The sequence below is a fragment of the Pantherophis guttatus genome, chromosome 11, assembly GCF_059756535.1.
Source record: "Pantherophis guttatus breed Tessera chromosome 11, ASM5975653v1, whole genome shotgun sequence".
In the NCBI taxonomy this organism is placed as follows: domain Eukaryota; kingdom Metazoa; phylum Chordata; class Lepidosauria; order Squamata; family Colubridae; genus Pantherophis; species Pantherophis guttatus.
In genome coordinates this window covers 2,753,964-2,770,893 of record NC_142073.1, presented here as the reverse complement: position 1 = coordinate 2,770,893, position 16,930 = coordinate 2,753,964, and the positions used below count along the sequence as shown (strand labels likewise).

Below are 16,930 nucleotides of genomic sequence, written 5' to 3'. Positions count from 1 at the left end.
CCACCTCCATGTCAAGGCCAAGTAAGGACACCATAAAGTGAAGACACCATAAGAGGTGACCATTGTTAACGTAGGAGACCAAAAAGCCAGAGACACTGCAGAGCACCAGTCAAGGAGAATATTTGTAGCTCAGGGTTGAAGTGAGGAGTCCCTGGTGATCTCCAAGCTTGGCTGTTTTCTTGCAGACATTTCATGACCCAAATTAGGGAATATTATCAATGTTAGAAGGGAAGAAGAAGAAGAAGAAGAAGAAGAAGAAGAAGAAGAAGAAGAAGAAGAAGAAGAAGAAGAGGAGGAGGAGGAGGAGGAGGAGGAGGAGGAGGAGGAGGAGGAGGAGGAGGAGGAGGAAGAGGAAGAAGAAGAAGAAGAAGAAGAAGAAGAAGAAGAAGAAGAAGAAGAAGAAGAAGAAGAAGAGGAAGAGGAGGAAGAAGAAGAAGAAGATTGTGGGGTCCTAGATGCTCTCTGAGCTATGTTGTTTTTTGCAGATGTTTCATTACCCAAACTCAGTAACATCATCAGCTCTGAACTTGCAGATAATGAAACATCTGCAAGAAAAGAGCCAAGCTCAGAGAGCACCAAGGACTCCTCACACTGTAGAATGACAGAGAGAAAGAGGGAGAGGGAGGGAGGGAGGGAGGGAGGGAGAGAGAGAGAGAGAGATCAGAGCTCACCTACCAATACCAAAATCATGGATATTGTGAGGAAATTCTAATGCAGTAAAAATAATGAAGTAAAAAAGAAGAAGTTTTTTGCAAGCAAGGAAAATGCTCAGGAAACAGAAATTCCAGGTTAGGACATAGAATTAAAATGTACACATGATGTGTTCATAACCAACTTCAATTTCCCTTTTATTCTATGGTTACAATATAACTCTTTTCTCTCTATAAACTATCCTGTCTAATCATTAAACATTTTTTTTTCTGTTTCAAAGTCCATAAGGTGTTCCAGTTAAAAATAAACATCGTCTTTTCTCTGATCAAAGAAGTTTATTTAACCATCTCAAGAAGTTCCATCATCTTCATGCACCTTTCTTTCATTGGGTGGGTGGTGTGAAACCCTTCCATCTTTGTGCGTACAATAACCTCATTGCAGTCACTATGTACAGAAACTGAAAGTCGGTTTGATTATATCCGTATCTCTTATCCTCAGAACTTGAAAAGGTGTAGCTCAAAGTTACTGGCTGAGGGAATTCTGGGAGTTGAAATCCACACATCTTCAAGTTTGCCAAGCTTGAGATACCCTGATCTATAGGAGACCATCCCTGTCATCAGGACGAAGGTGAATTTTCCCATTTTAAAATTGGGCCCTGGGCATGAACAGAAAGAAAAACACACGCTAAGCTCTGCAACCTTCTGGTAAACCTAATACTTCATGATTTAAGTGCTGTTGAAAACATTCATTGAGAAGCATGGAGAATCACCTTGCCTTGGGCCCTATTTGAGACATGAAGATATCACAAGTGCATGCAAAGATGAGCTGTCCGTTCAGCACCATAACCTCCAGGGGGGAAAAGGGGAAAAGTGGAGGAACAGGTTTATGTGTTTCTTTCAGGATGTTTGCACAATGGCCTTTCTCAGAAAACTAGTCTCCAAATTTCTCCATTGGTGTTTGCTCTGAAGATCGTTCTGAGCTGCCAGGAGTATTCCATGGATAAATGTGGAAAACAAGTCAAGGTGAAGAAGAGTCTTCATGGATGTGGACAGAATGGGCCTGTAATCCATGGTTGGTGATCTTCTTCCTTGTGGAATGAGTGAAGGATGAATCCCCAGCAATCCCATCTATGCATTTATTTATATTACACATTTATTATTTTTATAAACAGGTCAAGACGGTGAACGTCATCTAATACTCCTTCCTCCTCCTATTTTCCCTACAAAAAACAACACTGTGAGTTGGGTTGGATTGAGAAAGCAGGACTGGCCCAAGGTCATCTAAATGGCTTCCATGTCTAAGGACTCCCCATTTCCTGGCAATTGGTTGTCATACCTCAGGCAGGACTAGAACTCCCAATCTCCTGGTTTCTAGGCTGGTGTTTTCACCACTAGAGACCAAAGTGGTTCGGTTACAGATGAGAAAGATCAAAGGCAAGACATCATCTGACACAAAATCTTGGGGTTGAGACTCCTGTTTTTTCTGTACAACATTGTGAACATCGAGTTCACTAGGCCTCTTGTATTGTGTATCTTCAACCATCCAGAATGTTTATTGATCCTTGTGTAGTTGATATGGAGCTTATCTAAACAGAACCACATGGCTCTTGAATCAGAGACTTTAGGGGGAAAAAAATCTGCCTGGGAAATGTACTTTAGCTGGTTCCCTGGTGTCATAATTTCTTACCTCATAAAAGCAGCTGATGGTGTAATTTAAAACACTCCTGTTCTTTAAAGCCCATTATGATTCTTCTGGAGAGTTTCTACCATGGTAACGTTTCAAGGACAGATTCCATGCTCTGAGGAAGTCTCTCCTTTATGACTCAGAGGACCTAGGGGAAGATGTGTTGAACTCAGTTTTGCTTTGGGATGGTAAGAAAATAAGAGATTGATGGTGTACAGACCGGACAATGGATAGCAAATGGGAGCGCTTCCAGCTATGTCTTAGGACCAAACATTACTGACCAATAGCCACATGGAAGTGATTACCCCAAAGTCATATTCCTGTGTTTCCTTGGGAACTTTAGCATCAATCGATCTTCTAAATGAGGTCATCAGACACTGGGAAGCTATGCCAGTAAATCAGTGCTGGTTCCTGTGTATATCTTCCCAGAATACATGTTCCTTTGTGTGTAGATTTTGAACTGAGAGCTGCACTGCAAAGTAGAGAGAGAGAGGCAAAAAAAAAGTGAAATCAGTAAGGTATCTGTGAAATCCTCTTACCTTCGCTACCAGTTTGCAAATGGGAGCGCGATTGCGCTTGCTTTGCTCACTCACGACACCTCTGTGCATGCACAGGACCTTCTGCGCTGCGCAGAGCATCAAAAACGGGACGTGATGACATCCGGGTGGGTAGCAGAGTCTCCCACCGCCGGCACTACCGGTTTGCCCAAGTTGGATAGAGCCATCTGCATTTCACCACTGGTTGACCCCCTCTTCTTTGGGGCAGCCTCTTACATATTGGAAGACTGCTATCATGTCACCCCTAGTCCTTCTTTTCATTAGATTATCCATACCCAATTCCTGCAACCATTCTTCGTATGTATGACAAAGGCAGGGGTGAAATCTAGCAGGTTCTGACAGGTTCTGGAGAACCGGTAGCGGAAATTTTGAGCAGTTCGGAGAACCGGCAAATACCACCTCTGGCTGGCCTCAGAGTGGGGAGGAAATGGGGATTTTGCAATAACCTTCCCCTGCCACGCTCACCAAGCCACACCCACCAAGCCACACCCACAGAACCAGTAGTAAAAAAATTTGGATTTCACCACTGGACAAGGGTCTATTGGACTGTGGTCATTGCACATGAATGCCGACCAAAATATTTTTCTCCCATATTTGCACTATATTATAGTATCCTAACATAAGTAAAACAAGCTAATGGTACACATCTATATAGTCCATTTGGCAATTTAGTCCTTGATGCCAGAAGGATTTGTTGACTAAAACTTGGCAAGGGGTTTATCCTGTTCTGCTGATTGGGAAATGCAGCTCAAAAGGCAAATTCTTTGAATGCTGAGGGCACCACCTCTTGGAAATTGGAAGCATGCAGCAGACATTAATATATATATATATATATATATTAAAGGAAGCTAGCAGTGAATGAAAGAAAATAAATAAGAAAAAAATCAGGAATTTGGCTTCTTAATCATCACATTGATGGTAGAGCTGAAGAGTGTGTCCTTGTGCAAGCATATGAATAATAATTATTATTATTATTATTATTATTATTATTATTATTATTATTTAATCTTTAGTGAGATTCACAGCCTTTGAGACTGGTTAATAGCTCAGCAGCTCGAGTCCTAACCAAGGACCTAGGAACTGTTAAGGTATCATCGGAGGATGTAAACTGTTCCAAGTAAGGTGGTTTTTTGTAGAGTCAAAATGTTCAAGTCCGGCAAATTTAGAATTTCTAAATAGCGGGGTAACCCTTTGGGTATTGCTCCAAGGGCTCCAATTACAATCGGGACAACACACAATTTCTTTTTCTACAGTCGCTCAACTTCAATTTGCAAGTCCCGGTACTTTGTGATTTTTTCTTGCTGCTTATCTTCAATCCGTGCATCACCAGGTATTGCAATGTCAATGAACCATCCTTTTTTCTTTTCAACTATTGTTAGGTCAGGTGTGTTGTGGACCAAGTGCCTGTCAGTCTGAATCCTAAAGTCCCACAAGATCTTGAGTTTCTCATTCTCTAAAACTTTCTCAACCTGATGTTCCCAGTGGTTTTTGCTGTACTCAAATCCAAACTTCTGGCACAATTTCCAGTGAATGATCTTAGCAACACGGTCATGGCGTTGTAGGTAGTCAGTTTGTGAAATTTTGCTGCACCCACTGATCAGGTGGTCGACTGTCTCATCTTTCTCATTGCAGAGACGGCATTTGCTGTTGGTGGTAACATGTTGAATTTTTGCCTTCATGCAGTTTGTGGCTAGGGCTTGTTCTTGAGCTGCCAAAATAAAGCTTTCTGTTTCTTTTTTCAGTACTCCTGATCTTAACCAGTTCCAAGTTAGTTTCTGGTCAGCTTTGCCTTCAATATTTTTCAAGTATTGGCAATGCAGAGTTTTGCTTTTCCAATTTTCAGCTCGCTGCTCAATTACTTCTTTCTTATATTCTGCTTTTGTTTTAGTTGTCTTTAAAAGGCCTCCTTTATTTACTTCCTTAATCATTGGTTCTTCACTTTTCTGGATGTAATCATTCAAGCTGCATTTTTCTTCTTTCACAGTCTGCTTTACTTGTAGGAGTCCTCGACTATTCTTCTTCTTCTTCTTCTTCTTCTTCTTCTTCTTCTTCTTCTTCTTCTTCTTCTTCTTCTTCTTCTTCTTCTTCTTCTTCTTCTTCTTCTTCTTCTTCTTCTTCTTCTTATTATTATTATTATTATTATTATTATTATTATTATTTTTCCGAGCCATCCTTTCCTCCAGCAAAACTTCTGTGTTTTCAATGGCATCGATCACAGGGGAAAAAAAAAAAGATCCCAAAAGTTTTCTGAAAGTCAAACAATTCATGCAGCTGTTCAAGGGCCGATATTCCACATTTTGTTAAGTTTGGAAAAGGAAGCGCATTCCCCGACTCTTTGGAGTTTGCAAACCAACCATGAAGTCCAAGAAGACCTAGCAAACGGTCTGAGAACATCAGGTGCTTTAAGGAAGTGACCCAAGTTTGGACTTGATAAGAAGGAGACCATTGGCAGATTCAGATAATAAATACGTTTTTTTTTAAAAAAAATACAAAAACCCCACGCACACAGCTGTGAACAAATCAACAGAGTGTGGTCCGATCATCCGAGCCAAGTCATCCCTAACGGAGCTGAAATGTTTTGTTTTGGTCTGGCAGGAAGACGATTTCGCGTGTCAGTAGAACTCCATCTAAGAACATCTGGAGACGTTCAAAGAACATGAAAAGAGCTGGGCTGAATAAAACTGCCACCTCAAAGGGAGACACATCTTTCAAAAACTCCTTGGCCCAGGCGGGTATACATCGGAGGGAAAAGAGGGGTGCATAAAAATCCATTGTGGGGCAAACTCCACCCTCTAAGACAGAGTCTGCAACCTTAAGCACTCAAAGAACCATTTGGACCCGTTTCCCACAGAAAAGAAATCACCGGGAGCCACAAAACCTGGGTGGGTGTGGCTAACTCAATGTCAGTCACTTCCACCAGTCACATGACCTCCCCTAGCCACGCCCACCTAGCTGGTCATTAGAGCAGAGAACCAGTTGTTAAAAAACACTGGGAACCACAAAAACCTTTTGACATATCTCTCTCTCCCCTTCCTTCCTCCCCCCCTCTCTCTGTATCTCTCTATGTCTCTCTCTCTCCCCCTCTCTCTGTATCTGTCTCTTTCTCTCTCTCCCCCCCCTCTCTCTATCTGTCTCTGTCTCTCTCTCTCTCCCCCTCTCTCTGTATCTGTCTCTCTCTCTCCCCCTCTCTTTGTATCTCTCTATGTCTCTCTCTCTCCCCCTCTCTCTGTATCTGTCTCTCTCTCTCCCCCTCTCTTTGTATCTCTCTATGTCTCTCTCTCTCCCCCTCTCTCTGTATGTCTCTTTCTCTCTCTCCCCCCCTCTCTCTGTATCTGTCTCTCTCTCTCTCTCTCTCCCCCTCTCTCTGTATCTCTCTATGTCTCTCTCTCTCCCCCTCTCTCTGTATCTGTCTCTCTCTCTCCCCCTCTCTTTGTATCTCTCTATGTCTCTCTCTTTCCCCCTCTCTCTGTATCTGTCTCTCTCTCTCCCCCTCTCTTTGTATCTCTCTATGTCTCTCTCTCTCCCCCTCTCTCTGTATGTCTCTTTCTCTCTCTCTCTCCCCCTCTCTCTGTATCTGTCTCTCTCTCTCTCTCTCTCCCCCTCTCTCTGTATCTGTCTCTGTCTCTGCCCTGGCCGCTTCTCCATCCCGCACCATCACCCTTACCTTCTCAGGCCAGGCGAGGAGTGATTGAGAGGGGAGGGTGAGGGGTGGGGCCAGACAGTGGTGGGATCACCCGACAGGGAGCCACAGCAGAGGGCCCAAAGGACCGCATGTGGCTCCAGAGCTGCAGGTTGCTGACCCCTGTCCTAAGAGATTGCAGGCAATTTTGTGATGCAAGCATAGGAAGGTACAGCTTGCTTTGGGCCTGCATGGTGGCTGTTCCGTCATCTTGGCGGCATCAAAATTAATCTATTTCAATTGATTGGATGTGGAAGACCACCCAATTCAAAAGGGCTCTGGGTGTTAGTTAGAAATAGATGTGTTTCTGGCAAGGGTAAAATCCTCCCGGTTCGGACCGGATCGCCTGATCCGATAGCGATCGTGGCGGGTGGTTCGGAGAACCGGTAGCAATCACGGCACGAGGCTCCGCCCACCCGCCCGGTTGTTGTTACTTCCTGGTCATTACTTCCTGGTTAAAATGTGTTCTGTACCCTCTGTGCATGCGCAGATTTTGCTTTTTTGCTTTTAAAAGTAAAAAAAAGAGGCTCTGACGATCACAGCTGAGCTGCTTGATCGTCAGAGCCTTTTTTTAACTTTTAAAAGCATTTTTTTAACAACCTATTCGATAGAAGGGCATAGGCCAGCCATGTGCTGGAATCAATTTGATTCAAAATTGAACCAACCTTCCTTCCTTCCTTCCTTCCTTCCTTCCTTCCTTCCTTCCTTCCTTCCTTCCTTCCTTCCTTCCTTCCTTTTTTCTTCCTTTTTCTTCTTTGTTTCTCTCTCTCTCTTTTCTTTCTTTTTATTCTTTGTCTTTTTGTTCCTCTCTGTTTCTCTTTTCTTTCTTTCTTTCTTTCTTTCTTTCTTTCTTTCTTTCTTTCTTTCTTTCCTTTCCTTTCCTTTCCTTTCCTTTCCTTTCCTTTCCTTTCCTTTCCTTTCTTTTCTTTTCTTTTCTTTTCTTTTCTTTTCTTTTCTTTCTCCTTGTCTGTTCTCATCTTTGGCCAAACCTTTCCTATGGAAAGTAAAGAATAGTACTCCACAAGGCCTAATAGGTCTCTCCTATTAGTTGGCAATTTCAGCTGAACAAGCCATTAAAACAAGAAAAAAAAGTGTGCGTCATTCCCGCAAAACGTGGAAATCTCTTGATCCTTCCAATATTACAAAAGAACAGAAACTTGGTGAGCCTCCAGAATCAGAATCAAATATATGAACATCCCACTTGTTGAAGTGATCCAGAAGGATTGCACAATATTTCACAAGTTTGGTGAAATATTTTTTGATTTTTGTCTTTCTTGGAAATCCCCACTATGTGTTGGTACCGGACAAAGGCTCTTCAAATAATTGTTTTCTGCACATTATCAAAAGTGTATGTGCAGAAAACAATTATTTGAAGAGCCTTTGTCCGGTGTCTGTCCAGGGAATAATCATTTGAGGGCCTTTTATCCACTAGTTTTAGACACTTCACATGGAGTCAGAAGGGATGATCAAGATCATTTTGAACATGGCTTGGCCAAATTGTCAGCCTTGCTTTTGCAGAGGGCTTGCCTGAAAATATACTGGTGGACTTTTTTCTTTTTAAAAAGATATATTTTGAGGAAAATGGATATGCAATCCAACTGGAGAGCCACTTCCAAATATTTGAAAGCAAGCAAGCAAGAAAAAAAGACAGAAAGACAGAAAGACAAAGAAAGAAAAGAAAAGAAAAGAAAAGAAAGAAAGAAAGAAAGAAAGAAAGAAAGAAAGAAAATGGACAAGAAGCAGACAAAGTCATTACAATAGATCAAGTTTTCCTAGCCAAATCTACATAAGTACAAATAATGGAATTAAGCAGATTAAAGCTTGATGTACTAAGTTTATTTGGCCTTGTTTTTTTAATTGAAGTTTTATCATTCCTCTAATGCCCAACAGATGGCAGCAGCCCCATTTCCCATTCACTGATGGATGAAAAGTATCTGTGTTGTCAGAAGGAACTATATCCAGGCTATCCTGAATTGAGAATGGGAATATGCTTGGGAGCTGGGCTTTCAACGTATGAATTTGGACCACAGGCTAACAAACACAGCTGGAAACTCACAGGTCTGAAAAATCCCAGGAATTGTGCAATTTCAACGGTTATATGGGGCATAAGTGCCGGTGGTTGCTTGAAGCTTAAATGAAGAACATGCTTCTTTGCCTGTTTCAGCAGCCTGACAAATGCCATTCTCCTCCAGCATTGGACCCTGTTCAAAGAGTTATGAAATGCATTGCTCAGCAAAAAAATAAAAAATAAAGAGGCATAAACCGTTTCCCTTAAAATTGCATTATTAACAGGTGGCTTTATTCTTCAAACTCCATGAAAAGCTTTCCAATAGCAGGAGACTTCCTTGTAACGTGAGGCATATGGTTACAGAGGAAGCATGTTCTTGGCCAGGATTTCCCTCGCTTCTGAGGGTCTCCTCCGGCTAAGTGGTTGCCAAGGGAACAATTCTTTTGATACGATTATTATTATGCCTGGAGCTTGTCCTGAACTCCGTTAGAAATGGATACGGCTGCAGCATTGCAGAAGCGACAATGCGCATTGAAAAAATAAAATAAAATAAAATGCACATCTCATAAATTCTGTCCAGATGGTTTTAAAGAATCGTTCACCTTGCTTGCAAAAAAGAATCAGTAAAGAATGCAGAATAATAAAAGCTGGAAGGGGCCTTGGAGGTTTTCTAGTCCAACCCCCTGCTCAGGCAAGAAACCCTATACCCGTGATGGTGAACCTATGGCACGCAGGGCCCTCTCTGTGGGCACATGAGCCGTCACCCCAGTTTAGCTCCGCTGATCATGCGCACATGCCTCCCATCGGCCAGCTGGTGTTCGGGTCTCTGCCGCGTGTGGGGGGTGGGGGGTAGGCTGCATGCATGGGGGGACCATGCGTACATTGCATTTTGGGAGTTCGGGTGCACATTTGCGCTTTGGGCACTCGGTACAGAAAAGGTTAGCCATCACTGCCCTATACCATTTCAGACAAATGGTTATCCAATCTCTTCTTAAAAACTTCCAGTGTTGGAGCATTCACAACTTCTGGAGGCAAGTTGTGCCACTGATCGATTGTTCTCACTGTTAGGAAATTCCTCCTTAGTTCTAGGTTGCTTCTCCCTTTGATTATTTCCCATCCATTGCTTTTTGTTCTGCCTTCTGGTGCTTTGGAGAATTAGTTTGACTCCCTCTTCTTTGTGGCAGCCCCTCCTCATATATAAGACTGCTATCATATCCAGTGGTGGGATTGAAATAATTTAACAACCGGTTGTCTGCCCTAATTATTTCTTTTAACAACCAGTTCACCAAACTGCTCAGAAAGTTAACAACTGGTTCTCTCGAAGTGGTGCAAACTCGCTGAATCCCACCACTGATCATATCACCCCTAGTCCTTTTCTTCACTAGACTAGCCATGCCCAGTTCCTGCAACCGTTCATTGTATGTTTTAGCCTCCAGTCCCCTAATCATCTTTGTTGCTCTTCTCTGCACTCTTTCTAGAGTCTCCACATCTTTTTTATAATAATATGGTGACCAAAACTGGAACAATGCTTAGTCTTGTTTTGTTTTTTACCTCTTTCCTGCTGATCTAACAATTTTTCCTTCTGCTGCGTAAGGGCATCTTTGCAAGCTATGCCTTAGGGACTTACTTTCTCCTTTAGCATTACACTCAAAAAAGACCAGTCTGCATTGTGATTCTGTGTTTTTGAATTGAATGCTATGTTTTAAAAATAGCCCTCCCAACTGTCAGGAGTCCCAGGAGAGATGGAAGAGGTTTTCTGTTTTCCTCTTCTCGCTTTTGGGGTACTTTAGAATTTCTTAAACATTTCTTTAGTTGACCCTTTTAAAACCTGCTTTTTGAACGCAACTTGGCTCTCGCGGCGGCTGTTCTGTTTGTTTTCCTGTTTCAGCCAAAAGTTGAGAAATCGGTTGCCCTTGGAGAGAATGTCCTAACAGTTGCAGGAAAAGAGTAAAATTCTCCATTTTCCCCCACCCCAAAATCCTGTGATTGAAATCTCTATTAGGTATAGGAACCATTCAGGGCCGACCTGGGTTTGACATCAATCCTTTCCATTCATGGAAATTTATAGAGAAATAAAATAGGAAAGCCACTCTTTCTATGCTCAAGATACCCGAAACAGTCCCACCATGAGTTGATGGACAACAAAAACAGAGGGACTTGCAAAAAAATGTATCATTAAATTTTTTAGTCCATTTAAATGGGAGTGATTTGTTTTAAACAAGGCTGTTAAGGTAGGATGGATGACTCCTGCAAACTTGCTTAGCTACGAGCCACTGATCAACAGCGACTAGGTTGAAATAAACCTTGCACTAACCAAGCCAGATTAGAACAATTAAGCAGTGGAACAACTTGCTTCCAGAACTTGTGAATGCTCCAATACTGGAAGTTTTTAAGAAGGGATTGGACAACCATTTGTCTGAAATGGTATAGGGCAGTGATGGCTAACCTTTTTGCCATTGCATGCCAAAAGTGAGGGGAGTGGGGGGGGTGTCAGGCACATGCATGCCCACACCCATAATTCTATGCGCCCCACCCCCATGCATGTGAGTACGACCCCCCCCATGCTTCCTCCACTTTTGGCATGTGATGGCACAGTGGGCCCGGTAGGCTTGTTTTTCGCCCTCCCCAGGCTCCAGAGCCTTTCTAGGAGCCTGGGGAGGGCGAAAACTGCCTCCCCCCACAGAGGCCCTCCGGAGGCTGGAAACAGCCTGTTTGCCGACTTCCAGTGGGCCCAGAAGGCCCGAAAATCAGCTGACTGGCGTGCACATGTGCACCAGAACTGAGCTCACATGCCCACCGATATGGCTCTGTGTGCCACTTGTGGCACACGTGCCATAGGTTTGCCATCACAGGTATAGGGTTTCCTGCCTGAGCAGGGGGTTGGACTAGAAGACCTCACAAGTATTCTATTCTATTCTATTCTATTCTATTCTATTCTATTCTTTATTCTATTCTATTCTATTCTATTCTATTCTATTCTATTCTATTCTATTCTATTCTATTCTATTCTATTCTTTATTCTATTCTTTATTCTAATTCTATTCTATTCTATTCTATTCTATTCTATTCTATTCTATTCTATTCTATTCTATTCTATTCTGATTCTGATTCTGATTCTGATTCTGATTGTCAAATCACTCCCCTTAAAACTCAGTGCATTTAAGAGCCATCGTGGAGTTCTTTTTTGTATCTTAATGTTTTTAATTAAAGCCCGATGGCTGAGTTAGCCAGAACGATTAAACAACACAAACTAGGTTGAACTTGGCTGTTTGAGTTGAGTGCTGATTAGAATAAATGGCAAGAGACCAACTTGCTTCGGCCTGGAGGTGGGAGATCAGCTGACGTCGGCTGACAGAGACTCTGCAATAGACGGTTAAAGCAAACACGTTGTGTGCCCAGCGCATCAGTTTGTTTGTAAGATGCTTCCCCCTTCTTATCTCTTCCAATAAGGCAACCTTGAGACAAACCATTCCTACAAGCAGACTGTGCAAATATGACCAGGCAGGAACCAAATGTTCTTGTCCAGAGATGTGTATTTTTAGACTGGGAGAGCTCTCGTTGACATTTCCCCCTTCCTCGTCTAGATCTGTGTCTTCCCCGACACTTACTTAGCTTTGTGGGGGTGGAGGTTACAGCAAAATTTGAATAGGAACCAGGCAACCCCATTTCACCGGACAGGTGAGGTCAACGCCAAAACTGAATTCGATTTCATGTACAGGTAATCCTCGACATACGACCACAGTCGAGCCGAACATTTCTGTTGTTGAGTGAGACATCTACGGACATTCTCCGTCATCCAGATCATGGTTATCCCAAAGGTGTTTTTTTTTTCCAAGAGGCAACTCGACTTTCTGCTTTTTCTTTGAAGACGTCTCGCTTCTCATCCCAGAAGCTTCCTTGAGTGAGACAATTGTTAAGTGAGTTTTGCCCCCATTTTACGACTTTTCCTGCCACCGTTGTTAAGTGAATCACTGCAGTTGGTGAGTTAGTAACCCGGTTGTTAAGTGAATCTGACTTCTGCCTTGACCTTGCTTGTCGGAAGGTCGCAAAAACGGGATCATGCAGTGGTGAAATCCAAACCGGTTTGCTACCGGTTCGCTGGCCGTGCATGCATGTGGCATGTCAAATGCATGCTCTATGTGCATGCACATGCGCAGTACATGCCAAAAGGAGGCTTGGGAAGGTAAGTAGAAGCGAGGGAGGAGATCAGCTGTGGCGGGCGATTTAGCTTTCCTAGAAAGCAGGATTTCCTGCTTTCCAGCAAAGCTAAACCGTGCTGAACAGCTGATCATCGGAAATACCAGTTCGGATGAACCGGTAGCTTTTTATTTACTAAAAAAAAAAAAAAAGGTTTTATCACTCCCGGTTCGCCTGAACCAGAGCGAACCGGTAGCATTTCACCCCTGGGATCACATGACCATGGGGCACAGCAACGATCATAAGTATGAGCCAGTTGCTAAGCGCCTGAATTTTGATCCCGTGACCATGGGGATGCTGCAAAGGTCCTAAGTGTGAAAAACGATCCTAAGTCACTTTTTTCAGTGCCGTTGTACGGTCACTAAAAGAACCGTTGTTAAGTCGAGGAACACTTGTAGTTTTAGTTCACCCCAGTCAACATGATGACTCACCACAAGTTTCAGCTCGATCTTCAGGGGCAGAAGGTCCAACAGAACCTCTAAACTCAGGTAGGAAGGGGGTCTCCCCTTTCCAGACGAGCCCAATCGAGCTCAGCTCTGCAGAGACTGACTCCAAAACCTGGAACTGTCTTCTGCCTCTCTTTGAGATCTCAGGGAGCTCCCTACCTGGGGTTATTTGCTTATTGTAGGGGTGTCAAACTCAAGGCCCACAGGCTGGATCTGGCCCACAGGGTGATTAAATCTGGGCCACAGGGCCGGCCTGGAAATTGCAAAGGACCGGCCTGAGGTGCATCTGGCAGCCAAAACCCCTGCACCCTGTTTCCAGCCTGGATGGCCTCCTGCAACAATCTGCCCCCCCCCTGGTGCCCAAACTCCCTGTGCCCCAGTGTGCTGCAGAAGGCATCCATCCCCTCTCCCTCCCCCCAGCTGGCCCATGGAGGAGAAGTACAATACTGATCCAGCCCTCAAAAGAAATCCAGTTTGACACCCCTGGCTAAATGGATTTCTTTCCGAAAACAAAACAGAAATGAAAACAAGTAGAACCATCATCTTTCTTCGTAACAACAAAGAACAGAGGGGCAAAAGGAAGAAGAGCTGGTTGACTTAAGTAGATCGCCAATTAATAGCTCCCATAAGAATCGATCTAGATAGGAATGTTACTACCAAATGAACTTTCCATATTGACACGTGTCTGTAACGCCCCTTTTGTGCAGCCCACCTCGTATTGTGCGAGACTGCCCACGATGAGTGTTTTCTGGCTACCTAGAAGATCTGCACGAAGCCACACCAGAGGAGATCGTCTGGATAGCTGAATTGGACATCCAGTTGTGAGGCCCTGGCTGTACCTGCATAGATGTTTTGTGTATAATTACACGGGTTGTGTGTATGCGTATTACTTCTCTTCTGTCGTGTTCTGATCACACGCTAAATAAATAAGGATAAGACCACCTCTTAGGATGGGAAGGCTCTGGGACTCTCCTGTTTTGTGAATCCCACAGTGGGCAAGGGAATTCGGTCTCCTGCGGAAGGAAATATGTGTCTTCTGGTATCTCACAAGATGAAGACGTGTCAACTTTGGGCTCTGTTCTTATCCACAGTTCCTATGATAAGTAATCCATTGGCTGAACCTTTGCAGATTGAGGGAGCTGAGTTCAGCAGTTCCTCAAGCTCCGCTTTTCTCCCAGGCTGATTTTGCAACTCTGCATTTAAACTGCTGTCTAGAATGCACATTTCTGAAGCTTATAATTATGTGGCAAGATCTCTCCTGCTATACACATAGCTGATGCCCCCTCCTTTCTCTCTTTCTCTTTCCTCTCTCTCCTCTCTCCTCTCCCTCTCCTCTTTCTCTCTTTCCCCTCTCTCTGCCTCTCTTCTCTGTCTCTCTCCTCTCTCTCTCTTTCTCCCCTCTCTCCTCTTTCTCTCTCTCCTCTTCTCTCTCTCTTCCCTCCCTCTTCCCCCTCTCTCTCTCCTCCTCTCCTTCTCTTCTCCTCTTCCTCTGTCTCTCTTCTCTCTCTCTACTCCCTCTTCTCTTGCTTTTATCTCTCTCTCCTCTCTCTCCCTCTGTCTCTTCTCTCTCGTCTCCATTCTCTCTCTCTTTCTCTCCCACGCATTTAAATTGGCACAGATTCACCTGCAGATCGAAAGCAAGATCCATAAACTGCATGAAGTCAGTGCTTAACGGCAAAAGCAATTAATAGCATATATACTACACCAAGGCCCAGCGAGCCATGTTTTATGATGCTGGGTCCCAAAACAAACAAAAAAGGAAAATCCACACCCATCGTGGCTAGCTAATCATTAAATGCAAAAGATTTCTTAATTATTTGAAAAGTGGGAAGCGCCACAGTGATTTCACGAATTAAATACATCTAGGGGTTTCTTTGAAGTGAACGTTCTCTTCTGAACATTTGCTGAACCACCAAAGCAGCATGTTGTGCCTCCATTCCAGGGTATCTGAATGTACTTTCTCAAATTCTAAACAAGGGACGTCCAGACTTGGCAACTTTAAAACTTGTGGACTTCAACTCTCAGAAATTGCCCAGCCAGCATAGCCTCTGAGGAATTCTGGGAATTGAAGTCCAGAGAACTTAAAGTTGTCAAGGTTGGACACCCCCGTTTTAAAAGATTCAGATAGTCCTCGACTTACAGTCACAACTGAGTCCATAATTTATGTTGCTAAGTGAGACATTTGTTCAGTGAACTTTGCTTCATTTTATGACTTAACAATTGCAGTGATTCCCTTAACACTTGTGGCAAGAAAAGTCATAAAATGAAGCAAAGTTCATGATGAACTGTTGTAAGTTCGAGGACTACTGTATCATATTATCCACATGGAAGATCCGTTTTTCTATATTGAGTTTGCCTTTGGTGCCATTATTGGCACGATGCTGCTTGTCGCAAACAGCCATTTCAGCAAATGTCCTAGAGAGATAGGAGATTCGTACGAATCTCCCCAAATGCGTACAATATTCATTTTTCATGGAAGAATCATTGCCTAAACCTATCTTTTTAAAATTCATACTGCAACCAAAGCTGCTCTATGAAGCTTTGTCGGTTGAACAGCAGGATAGAAATACAATGGACCATTCCCTCTTAACTTAGCCCATGATAAATTGCTAAGCTATTTTAAGAACAGGCGTAGATCCTTGCTATTATTTAAACAAAGCGCTAGGATATAATTTATTTTCTGGTTGTACTCTTGTAATAAGGATTGTTTCCCCCCCACCCTCAAAGAAATAATGTTTCTTCAGATTACATCCCAAGCAAATACTAGCACCTCTGTTTATTTATAGGCCTTTTTGAGCAGTGCATATCCTACAAGCCAAAGATTAAACCCTATTTAAGCTTGTTTGGACAGTAGGGGAGGGGAATTCCATCCATCTAAAGAACGGTGAACTCAACTGATATTCCTGAAATACAGATGGTTTCCATTGATGAGATAAATCCTTCTTTTTTTTTTCTTTTTCCTGGCTCTTAAAAATTGTTGTTCCTCTGAATTGCATAAGATGTCTTGCCTGTTATTTCAGATCATAATGTATGACGGGAAAAAGGGCTTATATTCTCTGTTGTTCCATCTGCTTTAGACTGGCTCAATCAGTGGTTTCAACAGGTCCCTTTCCTATTTTCTTGAGATTGAATCGGGCTAATTTGTTTTGTTAAACAAAATCCTGTCGAATTGTTTAGCTCTGCTGGAATTGGATTCTGTACCAACATCTTTTTTTTATTCACCCTTTCAATTCCCCAAAGAATTCACTCCCTATGAAACACAGGCACTTCTCTTCTTCTATTTCATTCTCAGATTGCTCATAGATTTCTTTAGAACGTCTTCTGGGAATGTTTTTAATCTGATTCTAACACAATGAACGGGCAAAAGATTTGGGGGTTATTTTCTCCATGGGTCATCCTTCCATCTCACTGAAAGCTCCTTGGCTATTCATATTCCCTGATCTAAAAAAAATAATAAAATAAAGTGAAAACTCTTGGCAGGTTTTTTGGTTGATAGGTGCCCAAGGGATTAAAATATGGAAGGGTAGGAAGCCAAGACCAGAGGAGAGATGATCGTATGGTTCAAAACAGGACATTTTAATAGTTTTTTTCAAAAAACTTCTGGTGAAATTCATTCCCTGCCTTTCTGCTTCTATAGGCACATGGTGAAAACAAAACACAAACCATAAAGCATAACCATAAAATAAAGGTCCTCACTCTGTCAAGGACC

General features: G+C 42.9%; 1 long non-coding RNA gene across 1 annotated transcript; it reads left to right on the top strand.

The window, feature by feature from the left end:
- The first annotated feature begins 2,388 nt into the window (after positions 1–2,388).
- LOC117670907 (uncharacterized) lies at positions 2,389–8,748 on the top strand. Its single transcript, XR_004592719.3, has 3 exons — positions 2,389–2,522; positions 5,487–5,619; positions 8,461–8,748. It is a non-coding gene; the product is annotated as an uncharacterized LOC117670907 (long non-coding RNA).
- Positions 8,749–16,930: the final 8,182 nt, after the last annotated feature.